The 25,088-nt window shown below is 37.4% G+C and overlaps 1 protein-coding gene across 1 annotated transcript in view; it reads right to left on the reverse strand.

Moving 5' to 3' along the window:
* TANK (TRAF family member-associated NFKB activator) overlaps positions 1-15,668 on the reverse strand; it is a 106,229-nt gene extending 90,561 nt beyond the window's left edge. Inside the window, exon 1 of the mRNA XM_011947107.1 lies at positions 15,513-15,668. The gene's annotated coding sequence lies outside the window, so the exon portion shown is untranslated. The remainder of the gene's footprint in view (positions 1-15,512) is intronic.
* Between the last annotated feature and the right edge of the window lie 9,420 nt (positions 15,669-25,088).

The following is a 25,088-nucleotide window of genomic DNA, read 5'->3' on the forward strand; positions in this document are numbered from 1 at the left end:
AGGGATAGCATTAGGAGATATACCTAATGTAAATGACGAGTTAATGGGTGCAGCACACCAACATGGCACATGCATACATATGTAACAAACCTGCACGTTGTGCACATGTACCCTAGAACATAAAGTATAAAAAAAAAAGAAGAAAATTAGGACATTTTGAGATAAACGAAAGCCGAAGGAGCTTGTAACTTACCCTACAGAAATGATAAAGGGAGTCCTTCAGGCTGACTACTAGAAGATAATTTGAGGCCATACAAAGAAATAAAGAACTTCAGTAAAGACAACTACATAGGTAAATATATTAAAGCTAGGATAATTGTATTTTGGTTTGTAATGCCTCTTTTTATTTCCTATATGATTTAAAAGACAAATGCTTAAAAATAATTATAAATCTGGCACACAACTTATAAATATATAATTTGTGACAACAACATGTAAGGGGTGATTAAGCTGCTAAGTAGTAGAGTTTTTGTATGTTACTGAAACTAAGTTGGTATCAGTTAAAATTAGGTTGTTATAAATTTAGGTTGTTAATTGTAATTCACATGGCAATGACTAAGAAAATATTTTTTAAAAATCACAAAAGAAAATGAAAAGGGAATAAAATGGTATACCACTAATAATAAGCTAAATACAAAATAAGACAGTACTGGAGGAAGTGAGAAACAGAGAAATGGTATAGAACATACAGAAATCAAATAGCAAAATGGCAGAAGTAAGACCTTCCATGTCAGTGATTACTTTAAATGTAGATGTATTAACCTCTTCAGTCAAGAGGCAGAGCTTGGCAGAATGGATAATACAACGTGATCAAATGATCAAACCATATGCTATCTGCAAAGGACTTACTTTAGATGCAAAGACCAAGAGATTACAGTGAAATTATGGAAAAATATTTTTTCATGCAAGTAGTAACCACAAGAGAGATTGTGTGGCTATACTAATATTAGAGAAAATAGACTTTAAGTAAAAAACTGTTACAGGAGACAAAGACAATTATATATTGACAAAAAGATAATTCATCAAGAAGATATAGCAATTATATACATACATCCATCAAACAACAGGACCCAAAAATACATGAAAGAGACATTGACAGACTGGAAGGGAGAAATAGACAGTACTACAATAGTCACCGGAGACTACATTATGCCACTTTTCATAATAAATAGAAAAACAGATGATCCAAAAGAAAATAGACAACTTGAAAAACAGCATAAACCAACTAGACCTAGCAGAACAAAAGCTGAATATACATTCCACCCAACAAAAGCTGAATATACATTCTTCTCAAGTGCATATGGAATCTTCCCCAGGATAGACCAAATGTTAGGCCACAAAAAGTCTTAATATATCTAAAAAGATTGAAATCATACAAAGTATCTTCTCCAACCAAAATGGAATGAAACTAGAAGTTAATACAAGGAAAACTAAAAAATTTACAAATATGTGCAAATTAAGCAACACATTCTTAAACAACCAGTAAGTCACAAGGATAAATCATAGGAAAATTAGATTTACTTGGAGAAGAATAAAAACAAAATTGCAATGTATCAAAATATATGGGATGCAGTGAAAACAGTGTTCAGAGGGAAAGTAATAGCCATAAATGTTCATATTAAAAAAGAGCTGAGAGCCGGGCATGCTGGCTCATGCCTGTAATCCCAGGACTTTGGGAGGTCAAGACAAGCAGATCACTTGAGGTCAGGAGTTTGAGACCAGCCTGGCTAAAATGGTGAAACCTGGGCTCTACTAAACATACAAAAATTAGCTGGGCGTGGTGGTATGCATGTGCCTGTTATCCTGACTGTTTGGGAGGCTGAGGCAGGAGAATCGCTTGAACCTGAGAGGCAGAGACTGGAGTGAGACTCCATCTAAAAAAAAAGAAAAAAGGAAGATTTGAAATGAATAATTTAACTTTTATGCCTCAAGGAACTGGAAAAGGAAGAACAAACTAAATCTAAAGCTAGCAAGGATGAAACTTAAGATTAGAGCAGAGATAAATGAAATAGAGAAGAGAAACGCAGTCGAGATAATCAATGAAACTAAAAGTTGGTTCTTGGAAAAGATCAATAAAATTGACAAAACTTTATCTAAATGGATTAGAAAAAGAGGAAGAAGAAATAAATAACTAAAATCAAAAATGAAAGTGAGGACATTAGTGACAACCAAATAGAAATGCAAAGTATTATAAATATTAGGTTATGGAACAGTTGTAGATCAACAAATTAGATAACCTAGATGAACTGTACAAATTCCTAAAAACACACAAACTAGTAAATATAAGTAAAGAGGAAATAGGAAATCTGAACAGACTTCTAATAATACAGAGATTGAATCAATAACCAAAAATCTCCCCACTAAGAAGCCATCAGGACCAGATGGCTTCACTGGTGAATTCTACCATGCACTTAAATAACACCAAATTCTCAAACCACTAGATAAAAAACAGGGGTGGAAAGGATACTTACTAACTCATTCTATGGGGCTAGCATTGCCTTTATACCAAAGCCAGACAAAGATGTGATAAAAAAGAAAGCTAAAAACCAATATTCCTTGTGAATATAGATGCAAAAATTCTCCACAAAATACTAGCAAAATAAATCCAACAGCCTATTAAGTGTATTATACATCATGATCAAGTGTGATTTATCACTGTAACACAAGGGTGGTTCAACATAAGAAAATCATTCCAGGCAATGCACATCATAGAAAAATGAAAAAAAAAGAAAGAAAGAAAGAAAACAACAACAACAAAAAACGCATGATTATCTCCACTGATGCAAAAAGGCATTTGAAAAAAACCAACACACTTTCATGATTCCTCAGAAAACTAGGATTAGAAGGGAACTTCCTTACCATAATGAAGAGCATTTATGAAAAATCCACAGGTAACAACATATCAGATGGTGAAATACTGAAAGCTTTCTGCCTAGGACTAGGAACAAGACAAGGACACTTTCTTTCACCACTGCTATTTAACACTGTCCAGGAAATAGTAGCCAGTGCAATTAGACAAGAAAAAGAAAGAAAAGCCATCCAAATTGGAAAGGAAGAGGTAAAACTATTTCTATCCTTAGATGATATTATCCGATATATGAAAACTCCCAAAGTATTCACAAGAAAGCTACTAGAGCTAATAAATGAATTTAGCAAAGTTACAGGGTATAATAAAAACACTCAAAAATCAGTTGTTTCTATACATTGCCAATGAACCCTCTTCAAAGGAAATTAAGAAAATTCTATTTACAGTGGCATCCAAAAAAATAAAATGCCTAGGAATAAACTTAACCAAAGAGGTAAAATAGTTATAGACTGAAAACTACAAAACATTTCTGAAAGAAATCATAGAAGATGTAAGTAAGTAGAAAGACATCCCATGTCCATGGATTGGAAGACTTAATATTATTAAGATGGCAATACTCTACAAATTGATTTCCAGATTCAATGCAATTGCTATTGAAATTTCAATGGCCTATTTTTTTTTTTTTTGCGGAAATGGAAAAACTGATTCTCAAATTCATATTAAATTGCAAGTGTAGCCAGAAGAATATTGCAAAGGAAAAACAAAGTTGGAAGACTCACACTTCCCAATTTCAACACTTACTACAAAGCTATAGTAATCAAAACAGCCTGGCACTAGCATAAAGATACACACATGGACCAAAAGAATAGAACTGAGAGTCCAAAAATAAACCCTTATAAGGGTGCCAAGACCATTTAATGGAGAAAAAATAGTCTCTCCAACAAATGATGCTGAGACAACTGATAACCACATGCAAAAGAAAGAAGGTGGACCCCTACCTCACACCACATACAAAAATTAACTCCCAATTGATCAATCCCCTAAATATAAGAGATAAAACCATAATAGCACCCTTAGACAAACACAAGTGGGTAAGTCATCATGACCTTGGATTTGACAATGGATTTTAGATATGATACAAAAATAACAAACAAGAAAACAAATAAATTTGACTTAATAAAAAAATTTTAAAACTTTTATACATTGAAAGATGTCAAGACACTGAAAAGACAGTCTATAGAAAGGGAGAAAATATTAGCAAATCACATATCTGATAAGGGCCTAGAATATAGAATATATTAAAAAAACTCTTATGACTCAACAACAAAAAGACAAACAAGCCAATTAAAACATGGGTAACTGACTTGAATAGACATTTATCTAAAGAGAATCTACACATGGTCAACAAACACATGAAAAAATGCTTGACATTATTAGTCTTTAGGGAAATGCAAATCAGAACTACAATGAATTACCACTTCACATTCACTAGGATGACTGTAATAAGAACCCAAATAGAAAATAACAAGTGTGGAGGAGGATGTGGAGAAATTGGAAGTCTTATACATTGCTGGGTGGAGTGTAAAATAGTTCAACCACTATGGAAAATAATTTGCCAGTTCCTTAAAATACTAAACATAGAATTACCATATGACCCCAGAATTCCACTGCCAGGTATATACCGAAAAGAACTGAAAACAGGTACTGAAACAAATACATGTAAATACATGTTCATAACAGCATGATTTACAATAGTCCAAAAGTGAAGACAGACCAAATACCCTATCCATCAACAGACGAATGGATAAATAATTTGTGGTATATACATATAATACAATATTATTCAGCCATAAAAAGAAATGAAGTACTGATATACACTACAACGTGGATGAAACTGAAAACCACTGTGCTAAGTAAAAAATGCCAGTTTAGGAAAGTCACAGGTGAGGCCAAGATGGCCGACTAGAAGCAGCAGTGATTGGAGGCTCTCATCAAAAAGAACTATAACAGCATGCAAATCCTTCACTGGCAACCGAGGTATCTAGGTTCTGTCATCAGAACTGACCAGGCAGCTGGTGTGACCCTCTGAGAGGAAGGAAGACAATTATGGTGCAGTGGCCCACCTGAGAGCCACATGGGGCAGGGAAGCCCCCAGCCCATAGCCAAGGGAGGCAGTGAGTGAGTGTGCTACCCAACCTGGGAAACCATGCTTTTTTCATGGAACTGTGCAACCCACAGATCAGAAGATGCCACTAGTGAACCCACACCATCAGGGCCTAGGGTCCCAACCACGGAGTCGCACAGATTCTCAACAGCCGCTTAGCTAGAATCTGCTTAAGCCTGCTAAGTTCCCGGGGGCAGGGGGCGGTCAGCACCACAGCTGCAGCTGTCTGCTGTCTAAGCTGTCTGAGCTCCTTGGGGGAGAGATGGTAGCCAATACTGGAACTGATAGCCACCTAACACACTAAGTTCCCAGGGTTGGGGAAGGGCGACAGCCATCTCTATAGCTCCAGGCTGCACTTTTCCTCTGCTGGAGCCAGGGAGGCTGGATGGCTTGGTCCCAAGCGGTATCTCCCACACCCCAACACACCAGCTGTGGCAAACTGCGGCCAGACCCTCTTCAGGCCTGACCCTGACCCATCCCTCCTCACTGGGCGGGGCCTCCCTGCAGGAACTCCAACAACTCCAACCAGGGATTCAGGGACAGAACTCTGATCCCCCTGGGGCTGAGCCCCTAGCGGGAGGGGTGGTTGCAGTCTCCATGGACCAGCAGACTTAGTCTTTCCTCCTGCTAATTCTGAGGAATCTAGGCAGCCCAGATGAGTGGATTCCCTTCCCAGCAAAGCACACCCCCTCCACCAAGGGACAAAGTGTTTCATTAAACAGGTCTTGCTCCCCATGCCACCCAACTGGGTGAGACCCTCCAATAGGGGTTGTCGGACACCCTATGTAGGAGCATTCCTACTGCCATCGGATTGGTGCCCCTCGAGGTCAGAGATCCCAGAGGAAGAAGCAGGCACCCATCTTTTCTGTTCTCTAGCCTCCTCAAGCGACGCCTCCAGGCGCGAGAGCAAACACCAGATGAATAAGGCCTGTAGTGAATCCCCAGCAAACTGCAGCAGCCCTACAGAAGAGGGACTTGACCTTTGAAAGAAAAACAAACAAACAAACAGACAGCAACAACAACAGCATCAATAAAAAAAACCCCCACAAAAATCCCATCCAAGGGTCAGCAGCCTCAAATATCGAAACTAGACAAACTCGTGAAGATGAGAAAGAACAAAAAAACTCTGAAAACCCAAAAGGTCAGAGTGCCTCTTCTCCTCCAAATGATTGCAACACCTTTCTAGCAAGGGCGCAGAACTGGACAGAGGATGAGATGGACAAATTGGCAGAAGTAGGCTTCAGAAGGTGGGTAATAAACTCCACTGAGCTAAAGGAGTATGTTCTAACCCAATGCATAGAAGCTAAGAACCTTGATAAAAGGCTATAGGAGCTGCTAAATGGAATAACCAGTTTAGAGAGGAATACAAATTACCTGATGGAGCTGAAAAACACACCACGAAACTTCGTGAAGCATACACAAGTATCAATAGCTGAATCAACCAAGCAGAACAAAGGATATCAGAGTTTGAAGATCATCATCTTGCTGAAATCAGACATGAAGACAAGATTAGAGAACAAAGAATGAAAAGGAATGAACAAAACCTCTGAGAAATATGGGACTATGTAAAAAGACCTAACCTATGATTGATTGGAGTACCTGAGAAAGATAGGGAGAATGGAACCAAGTTGGAAAACACACTTCAGGATTTTATCCAGGAGAACTTCCCCAACCTAGCAAGACAGGCCAACATTCAAATTCAGGAAATACAGAGAACACCACTAAGATACTCCACTAGAAGATCAACTCCAAGACACAATCATCAGATTCTCCAAGGTTGAAATGAAGGAAAAAAATGTTAAGGGCAGCCGGGGAGTAAGGCCAGGTAACCTACAAAAGGAAGCCCATCAGACTAACAGTGGACCTCTCAGCAGAAACTCTATAAGCCAGAAGGGAGTGGGGGCCAATATTTTAAAGAAAAGAATTTTCAGCCCAAAATTTCATATCCAGCCAAACTAAACTTTATAAGAGAAGGAGAAATAAAATCCTTTCCAGACCACCAAATGCTGAGGGATTTCATCACTACCTGGCCTGTCTTGCAAGAGCTCCTGAAGGAAGCACCAACTATGGAAAGGAAAAACTGGTATCAGCCACTGCAAAAACACACCAAAATATAAACATCAACAAAGACCAATGACACTATGAAAAAACTGCATCAATTAGTGTGCAAAATAACCAGATAGCATCATGATGACAGGATCAAATTCACATATAACATTATTAACCTTAGATGTAAATGGGCTAAATGCCCCAATTAAAAGACACAGACTGGCAAATTGGATAAAGAGTCAAGACTCATCACTGTGCTATATTAGGGAGACCTATCTCACATGCGAAGACACACATAGGCTCAAAATAAAGGGATGGAGGAATATTTACCAAGCAAATGGAAAGAAAATAAAAAATAAAAGAAGAAGAAGCAGGGGTTGCAATCCTAGTCCCTAACAAAACAGAAATTAAACCAACAAAGATCAAAAAAGACAAAGAAGGGCATTGCATAATGGTAAAGGGATCAATGCAACAAGAAGAGCTACCTGTCCTAAATATATGTGCACCTAATACAGAAGTACCCAGATTCATAAAGCAAGTTCTTAGAGACCCACAAAGAGATTTAGACTCCCACACAATAATAGTGGGACAATTTAACACCCCACTGTCAATATTAGACAGATCAATGAGACCAAAAATTGATACAGGAGCAACCAGATTCATAAAACAAGTTCTTGGACACTTGCAAAGAGACTTAGACTTCCACACAATAATACTGGGAGACTTTAATACCCCACTGTCAATATTAGATCAACGAGACAGAAAATTAACAAGGATATTCAGGATTTGAACTCAGCTCTGGATCAAGTGGACCTAACAGACATGTACAAAACTCTCCACCCCAAATCAATAGAATAGACATTCTTCTTAGTGCCACATGGCACTTATTCTAAAATAGACCACATAATTGGAAGTAAAACATTCCTCAGCAAATGCAAAAGAACTGAAATTATAACAGTCTCTCAGAGCAAAGTGCAATCAAATTAGAAATCAGGATTAAGAAACTCACTCAAAATCACACAACTACATGGACATTGAACAACATGCTCCTGAATGACTCCTAGGTAAATAATGAAATTAAGGCAGAAATCAAGAAGTTATTTGAAACCAATGAGAACAACGAGATGTACCAGAATCTCTGGGACACAGCTAAAGCAGTGTTAAGAGGGAAGTTTATAGCGCTAAATGCCCACATTAGAAGGCTAGAACTCAAATTGACACCCTAACATCACAATTAAAAGAGCTAGAGAAGCAAGAGCAAACAAATCCAAAACCTAGGAGAAGACAAGAAATAACTAAGTTCAGAGCAGAACTGAAGAAGATAGAGACACCAAAAAACCTTTCAAAAACTCAATGAATCCAGGAGCTGGTTTTTTGAAAAAATTAACAAAATAGATGGCTAGCTAGACTAATAAAAAAGAAATGAGAGAAGACTCAAATAGACACAATAAAAATTGATAAAGGGAATATCACCTCTGACCTCACAGAAATGCAAACTACTATCAGCAAATACTATAAATACCTCTATGCAAATAAGCTAGAAAATCTAGAAGAAATGGATAAATTCCTGGACACATATACCCTCCCAAGACTAAACCAGAAAGAAGTTGATACTTGAATAGACCAATAACAAGTTCTGAAATTGGGGCCGTAATTAATACCCTACCAACCAAAAAAATCTCAGGACCAGATGGATTCATGGATGAATTCTACCAGAGGTACAAAGAGGAGCTTGTACCATTCCTTCTGAAACTATTCAAACAATTGAAAAGGAGGGACACCTCCCTAACGCATTTTATGAGGCCAGCATCATACTGATACCAAAACCTGGCAGAGACACAACAAAAAAAGAAACTTCAGGCCAATGTCTCTGATGAACATTAATGCAAAAATCCTCAATAAAGTACTGGAAAACCGAATCCAACAGCACATCAAAAAGCTTATCCACCAAGATCAAACTGGCTTCATCTCTGGAACACAAGGTTCATTCAACATACGCAAATCAATAAATGTAATCCATCACATAAATAGAACCAATGACAAAAACCATGTGATTATCTCAAATGAAGCAGAATAGGCCTTCAATAAAATTCAACATCCCTTCATGTTAAAAACTCTCAAGAAACTGGGCATTGATGGAACATAGCTCAAAATAATAAGAGCTATTTATGACAAACCCACAGCCAATGTCATGCGAAATGGGCAAAAGCTGTAAGCATTTCCTTTGAAAACCATCACAAGACAAGGATGCCCTCTCTCACCACTCCTATTCAACATAGTATTTGAAGTTCTGGCCAGGGCTATCAGACAAGAGAAAGAAATAAAGTGTATTCAAATAGGAAGAGAAGAAATCAAATTGTCTCTGTTTACAGATGATATGAGTCTATATTTAGAAAACCCCATAATCTCAGCCCCAAAACTCCATAAGCTAATAAGCAACTTCAGCAAAGTCTCAGGATACAAAATCAGTGTGCAAAAATCACAAGCATTACTATACACCAATAATAGACAAACAGAGAGCAAAATCATGAATGAACTCTCATTCACAACTGCTACAAAGAGAATAAAATACCTAGGAATACAGTTAACTAGAGACATGAAGGACCTCTTCAAAGAGAACTACAAACTACTGCTCAAGGAAATAAGAGAGGATACAAACAAATGGAAAAACATTCCATGCTCATGGATAGGAAGAATCAACATCAAGAAAATAGCCATACTGCCTAAAGCAATTTATAGATTCAATGCTATTTCCATCAAACTACCACTGACATTTTTCACAGAATTAGAAAAAACTACTTTATATTTCATATTAAAACCCCAAAAGAGCCCACATAGCCAAGACAACCCTAAGCAAAAAGAACAAAGCTGGAGGCATCATGTTACCTGACTTCAAAATATACTATAAGGCTACAGTAACCAAAACAGCATGGTACTGGTACAAAAACAGACATATAGACTGATGGAGCAGAACAGAGAACTCAGAAATAACACCACACATTTACAACCATCTGATCTTTGACAAACCGGACAAAAACAAGCAATGGGGAAAGGATTTCCCGTTTAATAAATGGTGTCGGGAAAAGTTGCTAGCCATATGCAGAAAACTGAAACTGGACCCCTTCCTTACACCTTATACAAAAATTAACTAAAGATGGATTAAAGACTTAAACATAAGACCTAAAACCATAAAATCCCTGGAAGAAAACCTAGGTAAGACCATTCAGGACATAGGCATGGGCAAAGACTTCAGGATGAAAATGCCAAAAGCAACTGCAACAAAAGCCGAAATTGACAAATGGGATCTAATTAAACGAAAGAGTTTCTGCACAGCAAAAGAAACTATCATTAGAGTGAGCATCAACCTACAGAATGGAAGAAAATTTTTGCAATCTACCCATCTGAAAGAGGTATAATATCCAGAATCTACAAGGAACTTAAACAAATTTACAAGAAGAAAACAACCCCATCAAAGCGTGGGCAAAGGATATGAACAGATACTTCTCAAAAGAAGACATTTATGCAGCCAACAAACACAGGAAAAAAGCTCAACATCATTGATCATTAGAGAAATGCAAATCAAAACCAAAATGAGATACCATCTCATGCCAGTCGGAAAGGCGATTATTAAAAACAAGAAACAATAGATGATGAGGCTTTGGAGAAATAGGAACGTTTTTACACTGTTGGTGGAAATGTAAATTAGTTCAACTATTGTGGAAGAGAGTGTGGTGATTCCTCAAGGATCTAGAACCAGAAATACCATTTGATCCAGCAATCCTATTAATGGGTATATAACCAAAGGAATATACATCATTCTACTATAAAGACACATGCACACATATGTTTAGTGCAGCACTATTTACAATAGCAAAGACATAGAACCAATCCAAATGCCCATCAGTGATAGATAGAATAAAGAAAATGTGGTACATATATACCTGGAATACTATGCAGCCATAAAAAGAATGAGATCATGTCCTTTGCAGGGACATGGATGAAGCTCAAAGCCATCATCCTCAGCAAATTAACACAGGAACAGAAAACCAAACATCACATGTTCTCACTCATAAGTGTGAGTTGAACAATGAGAACACATGGACACAGGGAGGGGAACAACATACACTGGGGCTAGTCAGGGTTGAGGGGCGAGAGGAAGGAGGGATAAATAGCTAATGCATGTGGGGCTTAAAACCTAGATGACAGGTTGATAGGTGCAACAAACCACCAGGGCACATGTATACATATGTAACAAACCTACACGTTCTGCACTTGTATCCCAGAACTTAAAGTAAAATAATAGTAAAAAAAAAGAAAGTCACACTGTCTGGTTTCACTTATATGAAATATTCAGAATAGATACATCCAGAGACCGAATGTGGATTTGTGGTTGCCAGGGGCTGAGGGGAGTGAGAAATGTGAACAATTGCTTAATAGTACACTGTTTCCTTTTGGGGTGGTAAAAATGTTTTGAAACTAAATAGAGGTGGTGGTTACATAACATTGTCAGTGTACTGAATGCCACTGAATTGTTCATTTTAAAATGATTAGTTTTGTGTTATATGAATTTCACCTCAGTTTTAAAAAGGGAAAAAATAAGAAAACCTGAATAAACTATGGACTTGAGTTAATCATAATGTACCCATATTGGTTCATAAATTGTAACAAATGTACCATACTAATGCAAGTTGTTAATAATAGGGGATGCTGTGAGTGGTGGGGGTAGAAAGGGTGGTATATGTGAATTATCTGTAGTGTTCACTCAAATTTTCTCTAAATCTAAAATGGTTTTAAAAAGACTATTCACTAAAAAAACCCTTCACTATCCTAAATAAATCTGATCAAAGAGGAAATAAAACTTCAATTAAAAACTCTAAGACAGTGAAATGTGAAAGCAATATATCAAAAGTTGTAAGATGTTAAAATAGTACTAAAAAACTCCTAGCCTCAAATATTTTCATTATAAAAGAAGAAAGAATAACAATAAATTAATTAAGAATTCAACTCACAAACTTAGAAAAGTAAAATAGTCTAAAAAAGGCATTGAGAAAATATTAATAAAGATAAAGCAAAAACAATTTTACGAAGAGCTAACTATAGAAGGAATAGATCCAAGAGATTAGTTCTGTGACATCCAATCAGAAAAAAAAAGAGACAGAAAACAAATGGACAAAATGCATCATGAAAAAGGGTTATCCACATAGTTACGGAGATGATTTTAAAAAGTTCAAGATAATACCACTAAGCTGCATGAAAAATAGCATAAACCCTAAATAGATCAATAACAATAGAAGACATTGTAATAGCATTTAAAGAATTATTTTCAAAAGGGGATGCCAAGGCCCAACAGTATTATGGATTTCTTCTTTAAACATTTCAAGGAACAGATAACTCCTATTGAATTTTCTTTAGAACCTGGAACATTTTGGTATTTTTATCATTTTACTTTATTAAACTAGTCTCAGTTTAATACTGAAACCTATCAGTGATATGTTCTAGAAAATAAAAATACAGACTAATTTTTACAGACTTATGAATATAAAAACAAAAATACACACTAAACTTCTAGTTGTGAATATGAATATTAAAAATTCTCAGCAAATTTCAAACATTTCTCTTTAGCATACATTTTCTTAATATAAGTTGGATATAAAATTAATCAATTTGGACACACATTTTGCTTACCACAGTTGTAACTGAATTGTGATCTGCAGCTAGCACTGTCATAATAGGAAGAAGGCTTTTTGCACAAAGCATGGGAACAGCTGCTTTGTTTATTTGGTTGCTCTGCCTGGATAGGGTTCCTTGGCTTATGTCACATTGTTTTCATTCTTCTTCTGTTAGTTTGAGTTGTGAACAGAATTGTGAAGCCAAAATAATAGAGAAGAGGTGTCTAAGCATGTGGATTGAAGAGAAAAAGAGGAAATGTGTAGGTTTGGTTGGTTTATTTTGAACTACCAATTTATTATTTTAATTGGAGCGACAACAAAACATAGCTTATAACTATAAATCTACCTTTATTACCAAAGCAATCATTTTAATATCATGATTTTTGATGACATGGAGTTTTTAAAAATGCAATGACTGTCTTGTGTAACAGCAGACTACTACACAGTTTGAAGTAGAAAAAGCATACAGTTGTCTCTAATGATACCAAAAAAAATTGAGTATAGTTTAATATGAAGTCACCATTTTGTTTTTATTTAAGTAAGCCTCTAGTAAACAAGGTACTTGGCAATTATTTGGTTTTTATGATAAATGTACTTATCTCAAACCAACAGCCAACCTCATTCTTAATGTTAACCACTAGGGAAATTCCCACTGAGATCAGAAACAAGACAAGGTTGACTGCTCTCTTCTCTGTTATTAAACACTGTTCCAGAAATTCTGGCCAATGTGGTGAGAAAAAAAAAGGATAATACATGATTGTATTTTTTTCTGTCTAGGCATCACATGTGAGTTACCTAAAGTAATTTAGGAAAAATGAGGGATCAATAAAATTGCTAGATGAAAGATAAAATTGTGAAATTAAGAAGCCAGCAATAATTAGTTAGAAAATATAGTGGAAAGAATATCCCTATCAAGTACCTTTACTACACACACAAGAAGACAAAACAAAATATACTGGAATACATTTAATGATAAATGTATTCTACTGAGGCCTTAATACATTAGAGACACATTAATAGAACATTCAGGCGGAAGTTTCCATGCTATAAGGATGATCACTTTACTCAAATTAGTGCATAAGTTTCATGAAATTCTAATCAGAACTTTTTCAGGGGAGCTTTGTTTATTTTTAATCATCTAGTTAGTTATCTCTATGACTCAATGTCATAAGTGTTTGAAAGAAGGAACTAGACATTACTGTAGAGCCCCAGTTGGCTGCCGGGCAGAACCTCAGGCAGGTTAGACTGGGTATACAACCCCACATCTTCTTCTGGCTCTGAAGCTAACTGCTTGGAGGCACACTAGTGCGCCCCACCTGTGTGCACGTGGAAGTGTATCCTGAAGGGAGTGAGGAGATGGGAGTGGGTGAGTGAGAAGAAAGACCTGGCTTCTAAAAATGACTTGGTTGCTGTGTGAACGTGGCCAAGTCATCTTCCATTTTCTATCATAAGAGTCTCCATGTTTAGGGATATGACATCTCTCAAATATTATTTTAATATTATAAGAAGGTAGACCAGTAGTAACGGAAAGCCATGGATAAAGAGGTGATATGAATTTATAGTTTAGCCCTGGTTCTGCCACTTACAAGCTTGAATATCACAGCTATTATAATAACTTAACAACAGTGATAATAATTCTTGACTTTTAATCTTTTTGAGCTGTCATTTTTCCTATGATTATTCTTAAGAAAATAACTTTATGAAATATTACATGGTATTTAATATTCATTTTTGGTTGTGAAAATATAAGGGCTAATTGGTAATAGAATAAGACTAGATTACTATAACTGTGTAAGTTTAAATGGTCCAAGGAGATGCAGCACTGTCTATAAGATTAATACTTTAGTGTAATGAAATATTCACTATGATGTGCTTTTTATGAGATGAGAAAAAATACTAAACTTGAGTTAATTATTATTATTATTATTTTGAGATGGAGTTTTGCTCTTGTTGCCTAGGCAATGGTACCGTCTTAGCTCACTGCAACCTCTGCCTCCTGGGTTCAAGTGATTCTCCTGGCTTAGCCTCCTGAGTGACTGGGATTACAGGCATGCACCACCACTCCCGGCCAATTTTTGTATTTTCAGTAGAGACGGGGTTTCATCATGTTGGCCAGGCTGGTCTCCAACCCCTGACCTCAGGTGATCTGCTGGCCTCAGCCTCCCAAAGTGCTGGGATTACAGGAGTGAACCACCGCACCCAGCCTTGAGTTAATGTTTGAATAGACACACTGGATCAGGCCAGGATCGATTTTTAAAAAGATAACCAAAAAAGTATGAATATACTTTTACTTTAATTTACTTTTCAGCCTAGTAAGTTATGAACAACTTAAGCCAAATATCTTTCAGCATAAATATCAACATTATGTTATAAAAATTATTCATTGGAGAGGGCTCTCATTCCAGATATAAACTTAAAAAAAATCATTCAGGTAGAGACATAAATTCTGTCTTAAAAGTTAGAAAGAAATTGAAAATTTAAAAAAAATTTTCCTTGGTCTTGGCTAGGGACCCTATTTATTTATTAAATAGAGATGGGGTCTCACTATGTTGCCCAGGCTGGTCTCAAGCTCCTGGGCTCAAGTGATCCTCCCACTTCGGCCTCCCAAAGTGCTAGGATTATAGGCATGACCCACCACATCCAGCCATTTTTTGAAGGCCAAATTTCTAACTATGATATTGACTACAAAGGCATTATTGAATCATGTCATAAATTACTCACATAGCAAGAGAAAGAGGGTAACATATCTGCAACACTTCAGTTTAAGACATCCAGGCCACCTTGCTAGGTTGAAAATCAGTAGGAACTACTGAAATTGGATTACCTCTTCTCCAGGTTACAAGTCTTCCTTTGTAGAATATTCCTCTGTAAAGATGTAAACAGTTACACAGTCGGAAAGTGTTTTCCACAGGCTCTATCAATGCTGCTCAAACTGTCCAGAGCTCTCCCTTCTGTTGAAGTGGGAACTTCCACTGAGAAATCCCCCAACTTGAAGACTTCCTTATTTGTAGCTAGCAACAGCCAATCATGGCACGATACTGAAATGAAGCAAAGACTATCAGAAAATATTCTGTAAACCACTCGTGACTGTAGTTCTGACTTCCTTTTGAAGCAAAGATACTTTGTGTGAATAGTTAAGGCATTTTAACAGCAGCAGCAGCAGCAGCAGCAACAACAACAACAACAACAAAAACCCAGGAATTGTAAATACAAAAATATTTTTGGATTAAGCGTTTTATGTAAGAAAATTTAAAAGTTCAGTTTATTTGATAAGTGGCTTTTTGACCTAAGAAGCATATTTATAAACAGGAGGTAAAAACCAAATTTGATTATAGTTGTCTTTATGGCCTACAGAAGTCACTTGGAAGAAGCTTTGTAGTAATAAGGTTTAAGCTCAGTTGCAGAGCCTGAGCTTAGGTACTCAGAAGCGAGATGAAGCAAACAAGGCTCTTAAGACAGCTTTTCTGCCTTAAGAACTTAAGGTTCACTGTTTGCGGGATAAATGTGTGTTCCAGCAAACTCGGGAAATGCTTTACAAATACATGTATTTCTCTTAGGTTACTTAGAGCAAAACATCACATTTTACATGCAAACCGAAGACACCATGTGCACCACAGACGTTTTTCTTTGATATAAAATTTTAGAGCTGGAAATGACCTTAGATAACATCTGTTTCATTTTCTTTTTATTACAGATGAGGGAAACAGGAGAAGGTAAATGCTCAATGTCACAAGTAAAGTTAGAAGCAGCGCTTAGATTTACATCTGAGTCTTTTGAATCCAAGTGCATTTGTTTTTTTTACTGCACTACACTCTTGGCAAATAAAGTTATTAAGCTGGATACAAACTGTGTCAATTAAGCAGTCTCCTTTTTCAGCTCCTGCATTCTATAGATGAGAAGTCTGAGGTTTTACCTAAACTTCAACAGTTACTAAAAGGTCTAGAATTTAGAACTTCTGATTCTTAGTCTAGTTTGTTTTCCACTTTGAAACACTGCCCTCTCTTAAATTATATGTTAAATAAACCTGAGATATGCTACTTATGATGAAATTATTCCATAAAAAATAATTTCAAAAGTATCTAAAATGCCGAATAAACTTATGATTAAAAGGCTTCTACTTACTCATCTAACATGCAATGAAGCATTACATTTCTTTCAGAACTATGGGTTTTATAACTATCTCGCTGATGAAATGTTAAATATTAAATGCTCTTATGTGCAATAGAAAAATAAAACCAACCTATCCAGTGCTGTAAATATGGCAAAAGAAACCAACAAAAAAGTAAGATAGCCACTAGTGAAAGGCAAACTTACTTCTTAAGAATTTACAGTTTTGAATGAGCAGGGTTTTAAAAATACAGCTTTTAAAAAAAGCAGTCCTCCTGTCTAGACTGGGAAATGCCCCGTTGGTCTCTTCATCCTGTGCCCCCTCCCTCCTCTATTTACTTTGGCATTTGAGCTTAGCTGACACCCAGCCTCCTGCAGAACTGGCTACTCCTGGGTGTGTTAGCCTCAATCTGGTGGGGCATTGTTTGAGAGAGGGTCCTATGGCCAAGACAGAGAAGCTACAGTTAGAGAAGCTTTTTGAGGAAATTCTGAGTACATGAAATTTAAAATCTATGCCACTGACCAGTTCTAGACTAGGCAAAATACATGAGGCAGATGGAAGTTTTAATATTTGTTGTCTCTAGTAGTTCCTTTTCCTATTTCCCCACTCCCTGCCTTTTTCTTTCTCTTAGTCATAAATCATAAATCATGTGACCAGGACTGACAAAAATGCAGAAATTCCTTCAGAGGAGGAAGCAAACTGGTATTAAGCCAGGATTGGCAATGGTTAGGGTATAATGACCAGGGCAGGAGTGGGATGAGCATCTCCAAGCCTAAGTTAGAGGGTGGGAGGCAAAAGTCAGGTTCCTATTCAGGCGGAGAAGAATGGCTGAGGGGAGTTACTAGTCAAAGAATGCGGACGTCACTGCCCTGGGGCAGCAGGGTTCTCAGGGCAGGTCTGGTCGAAAGGCCTCCCTAAGAATAATCCTGGAAAGTCTTTTTTAGAGAGAGTGGAGAGCAAGAAAGCCAGGTCTCTTAATTGCTAACTAGGATTTAGGAATAGGTTCCCTCCTTCAGAGGGAGACCCAGGTGCCTGAGACTCTGGCCAAGTAGCCAGTTAGGTAGCCAGGCTGCATGGGGTGGGTGTTTGATTGAGAAACTTGGTTCAGATGATCACATGGACACCTACAGGGTGAATTCATGCTCTAGGCACAGTATGTGTGAAAACAGCAGTGTTTTCTAGGCTCTACTTGTTGGTGGGCTGATGCTTCAGGATTTTATTGGCCCATGGCCACAGTGGGGCTGACGCTAAGGGAATTTGAGACCTGCCGGGATGATAGATACTCTTTTTCCACGACCACCCCAACCTCTATAAATTGTGCACTGGACAGAGTAACCTATATGATTTATTTACAACTCAATGAAAATTTATGCCAAAGTTTTGCTTCTCCATAGAGGATATTTGCATTTTAGGTTGAGTTGTAGAATTAAAGATATCACCATTTAATGAAACTTCTGGTCACAGTGAATGGATGAAAGGGACATAGTGGATGTAGGGAGTGGGATAGCATAGGGAAAATGTCCTTACTCTTTACAATTCATATACTTAAGCTGTTACCTAAGTTGATGATTGGCCTTATACCCGTAGGGACATTTAATTAGCATGCTTGGTCAATTACAGTTGCATCAACCCTCCTCATATAACTTTTGACTCCTCCAAAACTCAACTACTAATGCATCTTACCTATAATATAAAATTGATTAATGAATATTTTGTATATGTGTTATATACTGTATTCTAACAATAAACTAGAGGAAAGAAAATGTATTTAAAAATCATAAGGAAGATAAAATATATTTGCTATTCATTAAGTGGAAATGGATCATCATGAAGATCTTCATCCTTGTTGTCTTCACATTGAGTAGGCTGAGGAGAAGGAGGAAGATGAGAAGGTCTTGCTGTATCAGTGGTTTGAGGAGTGAAAGAGAAGGAGAAGGTGAAAGGGGAGGCAGGGGAGGTAGGCACACTTGGTGTAACTTTTATTGAAATAGAATCACATGTAAGTGAACCCACACAGTTCAAACCCATGTTGTTCAAGGATCAACTGTATTTATTATAGTATATAATATTATCTACTATGTGTTAGGCTCCATGCTGGGTGCAGAAGTTCTTAAAATGCTTTTTTTGCTCTTGAGGAGCTCATGTTCTTAAGGAGGAGATAGACGTGCAAATGTTTAACTCTGCTCATTGACAAAGTTAAGAGCAGCGATGCATACGAAGTGCTGGCTGTGTGGGCAGAGAGGCAGTTCTCAGAGCTCGAGCTACGCATGAAGAGATGCCTAGATACCCAGGGATTAAACAAACAAGAAACTCAAGGGTTAAAAATTTATTTCATACCCTTCTCCATATTCTCAATAAATCCATTCTGATTTTTTTTTTTTAGTCTAAGCTTGTGGTTTTTTGCTTGTTTCCATAGCTTTTTTAGTAAAATAATTGTAAAAATCTTATCTTTTTAACATTGTAGGGGATTATTTATAATCTTTACTTTTCTTTCTTTCTTTCTTTCTTTTTTGAGATGGGGTCTCAGTCTGTTGCTCCTGACTGGAGTGCAGTGTTACAATCATAGCCCAGTGCAGCCTTGAACTTCTGGGCTCAAGCAATCCTCCCACCTCAGCCTCCTGACTAGCTGGGACTACAAGTGGGCACCACCACTCCCAGCTAGTTTTCTTTTTAAATTTTTTTGTAGAGTTGAGATCTCACTATGTTGCCCAGACTGGTCTTGAACTTCTGGGCTCAAGCAATCAACCTTGGCCTCCCAAGAGGTTGAGATTACAGGTGTGAGTCACTGCACCCAGCTTATAGTCTTGATGATAGATAGACACAATTTGAGTGTTCTTAGCATCTAGTCTTAAAAAATAAATCTGTGAGGTACACAGGCTAAGTAGTTAAGAAGTAGCTTGAGCATATTATTTTTAATTTTCTTTAACTTTTAAGTTCAGGATAAACTTGTGTCATGCAGGCTTGTTGAACAGATTATTTTATCACCCAGGTATTAAGCCTAGTATCCATTCATTATTTTTCCTGATCTTCTCCCTCCAGTGTGCGTTGTTCCCCTCTATATGTCCACGTGTAATCACTTAGCTCCCACTTATAAGTGAGAACATGCGATATTTGCTTCGGTTTCTGTGTCACTTTGCTAAGGATAATGGCCTCTAGCTCCATCCATGTTCCTGCAAATAACATGATCTCGTTCTTTTTTATGGTTGCATAATACTCCATGGTGTATATGTGCCACATTTTCTTTATCCAGTCTACCATTGATAGGCATTTAGGTTGATTCCATGTCTTTACTATTGTAAATAGTACTGCAGTGAACATACACGTGCATGTATCTTTATGATAGAGCAATTCATATTCCTTTGGGTACATACCTAGTGTTGGGATTGCTGGGTCAAATGGTAGTTCTGTTTTTAGGTCTTTGAGGAATCATCACACTGCTTTCCACAATGGTTGAACTAATTTACACTTCCATCAACAGTGTATAAGTATTTCTTTTTCTCTGCAACTTAGGCACATTATTTTTGAGAACAAGAATAAAAGTGGGACCCTGGATTCCCCAGCACTCTGCCCTCCCCTTTATATGATAGGTATGTATTTTTGGCTATCAAAAGAAAGAGGAAACTTAGTGATATGTGATAAAACAAAGATCGATAGATTAAAAATTAAAAAGAAACTCTTGACAAACTCAAGTAATAGGCTGATGCCAAAATGAAATTCAATAGGAATAATTATAAAGTTGTTAGTTACTACTCCCCTCCCTACCACCATCCCACAAATGAACAAAAACTAGAAAGGAATTGCATAATCACGAAAAGGGTTGATGAGCTGCAAGTTAGTAGCAGTCACACAAAACTGACTTGAGTTTTACTTGAGGTGATAATATGGGAATTCTAAAAATATCCCCAAAGTAATAGGACCTCAGAATTCCCTCTAGAATGAGGGATGCATTAGTCCTGCTTTCTGACCCATCTTTCTGGGTACCACTCTTTTAAGACCATAGACAAACTAGTTATTAAATACTCATCCATATTACATGTGTATGATTGCAGGAATGGAGGATGTTTAGCTTAGAGAAACTGAGAAGGAGAGAACTGTATTCAAATATCAAATTCATTTATGTAGCTCCAAGAAAGCCCTCAGACCAGTGAGCCAGAACTATAAGGAAAAAAAAAATTGGCTTGTTATAGGAAAATGAACATTCCAATAGTCAGAAAACGAGATAGGCCACTTTAAGAGGTAATGAGTTGCTTCTTTCCCGGGAGAAAGGAGACATATGATGAATGACCATTGTTTGGGAATGTAGAAGAGATTAAAATCTCAGATGGGTTAATAATGACAAATACCTGTATATAATTTACTGTGATCCTGGCACAATTCTAAGTATGTCACATGTATCAGTTTATTTAATCCTTATAATACCCTATAAAGGAAATACTCTTTTATAGTTTCAAAACTGAGGCATAAGGAAGCAAACTGGCTTGACCAAGTACACATAGCTATTAAATAGTAAGTGGAAACTGAGGTGTCTGTCTCCAAAGTCCACCCTCCTAACAACTTTTAATGCACCTGAGATTGCCCAATACAGTGCACTTTATCTGGTGAAGATTCTGTCACTTATTGATACATGACATTTTAACGGAGGCGGAAAAAAATTCAGATGCATTCTCTACCACTTTCGATTTCTTCTTATTTATTTATTTATCTATTTATTTTTGAGACGGAGTCTCGCTCTGTCACCAGGCTGAAGTGCAAAGGCGCGATCTCGGCTCACTGCAACCTCCACTTCCCGGGTTCAAGTGATTCTCCTGCCTCAGCCTCCCGAGTAGCTGGGACTACAGGCATGTACCACCTCGCCCGTCTAATTTTTTGTATTTTTAGTAGAGACGGAGTTTTACCGTGTTAGCCAGGACGGTCTCAATCTCCTGACCTCTTGATCCGCCCTCCTCGGCCTCCCAAACTGCTGGGATTACAGGCGTGAGCCACTGAGCCTGGGTTGATTTCTTCTTATGCCTAGTTGTGGAAGCTTCCAGGCTGACAAGAACTTAATGAACTGAGAATATACCACCGTCAGTTCCTGCTCAATACTTACCTGGGTCTTGGGATGGGCATGTTAAGAATAGCATAATTGAAGATGGCAGGAGGATGGGAAGGGAAAAGGAGAGTGATGCAGAAGAGGTGCTGATATGGTTGGGCTTTGTGTCCCCATAATCCCCATGTGTCAAGGAAGAGACCAGGTGAAGGCAGTTGAATCACGGTGGGAGGGAGTTTCCCCCATGCTGTTCTCGTGATAGTTAGTTCTCACGAGATCCAATGGTTTTATAAGGGACTCTTCCCTCTTCGCTTGGCACGCCGCCTTCCTGCAGCCTGGCAAAGAAGGCGCTTTGTTTCCCCTTCACCTTCTACCATGATTGCACGTTTTCTGAGGCCTCCCCAACCATGCTGAACCGTAAGTCAATTAAACCTCTTTCCTTTAGAAATTACCCAGTCTAGGGCAGTTCTTCATGCAGTATGCAAACGGACTAACACAGGTGCTCTTGTTGAGAAGTGGAGGAGCAAATTAACCTTGCTGCCTCTTTTCAAATGCAAATTTAGAAAAATAGGGCAACCTGGGAGGAGATTCAACACCATCAGTCAAGGAAGATGATAATGCACATTTGTTTCTGCAGTTTTACTCATCTTTCCATTGTTTTCTTTCTAATCTGTTATGTATAGCTTACTATGTCTCAAAAAAAAAGTACATGATACTTTCTACAGGGTACAAGGTGAACTATTTAAGTTTCCATAAAAAGTCTCTGTAAGCTGACAGAATTTAATCAGAAAATGAGGCATCTCACCATTGAAGAATTTGTTTTAGATATTATACATTCTACTTTGTTTTATTGGCCAATATAGCAATACATTTAGTTTATTACCAAATAACCTTTCTATTTTGATCTATGCACTGGGATTTCTTTTTTCTAAAGTTGATGAGAAACACCAGCCAAAAGAATGAGGCTCACAGGCATTTTCTTTCTAAATTGAGAAACCCAGAAAAGTGGTTTTGATATTAGGATAAAATAGAAATTACCGAACTCCCCTCAAAGAGGTAAGGAATATATAAATTGTAGACAACAAATTTGCATTACCTGAAATATATTTTTTTGGAATTATAAATTTATGAAATCGAAATTACTGAGATGTCTGTCATCAATAATTTTCTATGTGAGAACACAGTAATTTAGTACTGATACAATTACTAGTATTAGTAGGATTAATAATAGCTCATACTTGTAATTATCTATAAATGAGAAAGATAAAAAATGTTAGCCTGTCTGTAACCTCTAAGACACAATGGTGGTGAGAAAGAAGAAATCAAAGAGGAGAAGAGAATAGAGGGAGAGATGGAAAGAATAATCCATAAACTCTGAGTTTTTCTATGACTTCAATAAAATAAGTCAGACTCTCAGTGAGAGCTGATCTTTGAAAACTGTTTAGCATGACTCCAGGGGGATGTTTGGAAGGATTAACTAGCTGAAGCTTGCAGAGAGATTTCAAAGTTTCTTGTGTGTTATTTATTCCTTGGTTTACCAGTTTAATTCCTTTTTAATTTGATCATATTTGGTGGGATGCCGGAGCCATGATAAAATATCCAATAAACATGGGTTTCAAGTAAAATCACAAACTATTATTTAAGGAGGAAAGATTGAGGTAGTTCTAAAAGTGTAGAGGTAATTCTGTGCATAGACATGCTATTTTTAAAAGATATTTTTAAGTTAAATGACTTCAAAGAACAGGAAACAGACCCAAAGAAATTAGTTGATTTTCTAAATATCAAACAGCTGACTCATAATTTTGGCAATTTTTTTTTCACTGGCATTAGAGATCCTAGCTTCAAAGTACTTGATCACCTTTGGCATTATAATCTGAAGATGCTGTTATGGTTTGGAAGCTGAGTGGGATGGAATTGATGAACTTTTTCTAATTACTCAATTGGTGAAAGAACTTGTGTGTTTTATTCTTCTCTTGTCATTGGGTTTCAGATTTTAAAATATTGTTTGGATGGAAAAAAACGTAGTAGAAACACCTCTTTCTAATGTCATTTGTTTATACTTTAACTCTTCATTCATCAGTTGCAATATGCTGATGACCTCTTGGGAGAGTGAGCCATAGAATCAAGCCCAGTGGCACCTTCTGCAGCATGTCAGAAGTAACACCCATCTCTTTGCAGAGGAGTTAGGCAAATAGGTGCTGGAGCTGTAATGTCTGCATTCCAAATGCTAACTTCACCTTTGACAAATGTCTTGTCAAACTTATGGTAGTTTTGAGAATTGAACGAATTAGTACGTGTAAAGGATTTAAAACCCTGAGCACATGGTAAGATTATGTAAGAGAGTTTCTTTGTTGTTCTTTTTTATTCATTGATGTGTTTTTCTTCATTGTCTCTGTAAAATTAAAATGTGAATTGGCTGGGTGTGGTTGCTCACGCCTATAATCCCACCACTTTGGGAGGCCGAGGTGAGTGGATCACCTGAGGTCAGGAGTTGGAGGCCAGCCTAACCAACATGGTGAAACCCTGTGTCTACTAAAAAATACAAAAATTAGCCGGGCATGGTGGCAGGCACCTGTAATTCCAACTACTCGGGAGGCTGAGGCAGGAGAATCTCTTGAACCCGGAAGGTGGAAGTTGCAGTGAGACGAGATCACACCATTGCACTCCAGCCTGGGCGACAGAGCAAGACTCCATCTCAAAAAAAAAAAAAAAAGGAAAAAAAATTATAATGTGAATTCTTACAAGTTTTGCAGGAAAACTAGATAGAGAGAAATTATTTAAGCAAGATCATTTTTGTTTGTCTATGCAACTTCTGTATTGCTTTTTCCTTTTTCCCCTTGTAGCCTATGTACTGTTTGGAAAGCAAACTCCACCCACTGTCCGTGGGTAGGCTAGGACTGGCTCAAACCAGTCAGTACATTATATTTCCCCGACCTTTGTTATTGGCTGAGGGTGGAGTGCATGACATGAGCCAGTCTTAACATTGGTGAATACCAGGACTCTTGCTTGGATTACAGAGCTGAAAGTAAAAGTGAAGCACAGCCCTCATTATTTAAGCTGACAATCAGCCTAACGCTACAGGTGCTTCAACTACAGAATAAAACCATGATCACGAAATGGCCAAAAAGAGAGATGGGGAAAAAATTGTTTTTTTAAAAATTTTAGGCTGGGCGTGGTGGCTCACACCTGTAATCCCAGCACTTTGGGAGGCTGAGGCAGGCGGATCACAAGATCAAGAGATTGAGACCAGCCTGGCCAACATG

Source organism: Colobus angolensis, unplaced genomic scaffold, assembly GCF_000951035.1.
Source record: "Colobus angolensis palliatus isolate OR3802 unplaced genomic scaffold, Cang.pa_1.0 Scaffold259, whole genome shotgun sequence".
NCBI lineage: Eukaryota > Metazoa > Chordata > Mammalia > Primates > Cercopithecidae > Colobus > Colobus angolensis.